Below are 2500 nucleotides of genomic sequence, written 5' to 3'. Positions count from 1 at the left end.
AGCTGGAATTACCGCGGCTGCTGGCACCAGACTTGCCCTCCAATTGTTCCTCGTTAAGGGATTTAGATTGTACTCATTCCAATTGCCAGACTACAATAGCCCGGCATTGTTATTTATTGTCACTACCTCCCCGAGTCGGGATTGGGTAATTTGCGCGCCTGCTGCCTTCCTTGGATGTGGTAGCCGTTTCTCAGGCTCCCTCTCCGGAATCGAACCCTAATTCTCCGTCACCCGTTGCAACCATGGTAGGCCACTACCGTACCATCGAAAGTTGATAGGGCAGAAATTTGAATGAAGCACCGTCGGCGCAAGGGCCATACGGTTCGAGCAGTTATCATGAATCACCAAGGAACCGAGCCCCGAGAGACTCGCATTGGTTTTGGATCTAATAAATACATCCCTTCCGAAGAGTCGGGACTTTGTGCATGTATTAGCTCTAGAATTACCACGGTTATCCAAGTAGTAAGAAACCATCAAATAAACTATAACTGATTTAATGAGCCATTCGCAGTTTCACAGTATAGAAGCGTTTATACTTAGACATGCATGGCTTAGTCTTTGAGACAAGCATATGACTACTGGCAGGATCAACCAGGTAACTATCGGGACGCCAGAGCGTGCGAGACGCACTGTGTCACTCGACCGTCCTCGTTCAGAGGGCCGGCCAACGCATCACACCAGTGCGGCCACGCGGACCGCAGAGGGTTCAACAATTTTGCAAATCCTCGGCCACAGACTCACCAACTGAAGGCAGGAGAGGGCAGCTGAGGCCCACTCGTTGCCTGCAGATACAGTCAATCACGGGGATCGACCGGCAGCGAGACCGTACGAATGCACTCGTGATTCGTGAAATGATGCAAACCTAACTGCACTCGACCGGAGGGAGCCAGCCCACTGATGACCAGTCACCAGCAGGTCAGACGCCCGCCGACACAGGCAGTCTACAACGATGCGGACACACGGATGAACCGCTGCAGTCACCCTACACAGCACCCGTCACTAGGAGCAACGCTGGAACTCGTCTCGTATGTAATTAAGCGTGACTTTTTTTGCCACAACACCCCACTTCACGACCTATCAACACGCTCATTTGTACGACACTCTTGTTTGGTTGCTTATCTAGCCCACGTGGTCACATTGTTCAATTCGTCTGCACTTGTATGGTAATTGCTTGCGATATATTGCTCAAATTTTCGCGCTACGCGCGTTCATTCCTTCATTCGTCTGCACTTGTATGGTAATTGCTCCAATTTTCCGGCGCGCAAATCCCCTCTGCAATGTTCCCATCTGCACTGTTCCCCGTCTGCACCCTTCCATTCCGCTAAACATACAGTTCAAGTTATACATGGCTAACATACAGTTACAATACAATACTGGAGATTGCACAATCTTTGCAACACAAATAGAAACAAGTGTGTTGAGCACTGTGGTTCCTTATTATATATGGGATGTGCTCATACATTTAAGTAGTAAAACAGACCACAGTGTGTGTACTCAAATTCCATATAAGGAAGGGTAATGCTCTATGCTTTTACTGTCTTGTTGCAAAGATTCTGTATAGTATTATATATAGTACACTCACTCACTCACTCACTCACTATATTGCAGCACAACATCTATTCGCCAGCAGCCAGCCAGCCAGCCAGCCAGCCAGCCACCCACCTCTTACTATTCATCAGTCAGTCGGTCGGTCGGTCGGTCGGTCGGTCGGTCGGTCGGTCGGTCGGTCGGTCGGTCGGTCGGTCGGTCGGTCGGTCGGTCGGTCGGTCGGTCGGTAGGTAGGTAGGTAGGTAGGTAGGTAGGTAGGTAGGTAGGTAGGTAGGTAGGTTGGTGGTGGCCGGCCAGTCAGCCAGCTACAACATAGCTTCACAAGCTACACAACAATTGCTGCTTTAACTACCAGCTGCAGCTTCTAATTATAACTACCCATTGAAGCTACTTTGTAACTAGGCGCTTTGTAAGGGGCCGCTTTGTAACTAGGCAAGGACTTCATTACACTAACATTAATTTTTTCCACCACGAGGACTTTAGGCTGGAAAATAGAAATAATAGGGCCTTAAGTGCTCGTTGACTTTACACTCCATGAACATTACAACTTTTTACCCACTACTTTTATTCCCACTTGAATTTACTGTACATTATTTGCGTATTGTTAGCAACGTACAATACAATACTACTTGAAGATAAGCTTGATATTGTTATGATCAAATGAAGCATGGCTCAATGAAGGTATATATAACTCACTCACTCACTCACTCACTCACTCACTCACTCACTCACTCACTCACTCACTCACTCACTCACTCACTCACTCACTCAGGGAAAATATTTAAATTTCCTGCTACAGTGCTGCTACATTGCAGCCCATAAAATCTGCACATTTCCTGAGGTGTCCTGCAAGTGTCCTGCAACCTACTTACAAAGGATAGTGCAACGTTTCCTGTATAGTTTCCTTTACTATTCCTGAAGTAGTTCAGGACTTGTGTAACATTCATAAGTC

General features: G+C 47.4%; 1 non-coding gene across 1 annotated transcript in view; it reads right to left on the bottom strand.

Moving 5' to 3' along the window:
* LOC135332574 (small subunit ribosomal RNA) overlaps positions 1–598 on the bottom strand; it is a 1812-nt gene extending 1214 nt beyond the window's left edge. Inside the window, exon 1 of the ribosomal RNA XR_010393423.1 lies at positions 1–598. This exon is cut by the window's left edge and continues 1214 nt beyond it. This is a non-coding gene — a ribosomal RNA (small subunit ribosomal RNA).
* Between the last annotated feature and the right edge of the window lie 1902 nt (positions 599–2500).

This window comes from Halichondria panicea, chromosome 2, assembly GCF_963675165.1.
Source record: "Halichondria panicea chromosome 2, odHalPani1.1, whole genome shotgun sequence".
NCBI lineage: Eukaryota > Metazoa > Porifera > Demospongiae > Suberitida > Halichondriidae > Halichondria > Halichondria panicea.
This window is presented reverse-complemented; position numbering and strand designations above follow the sequence as displayed.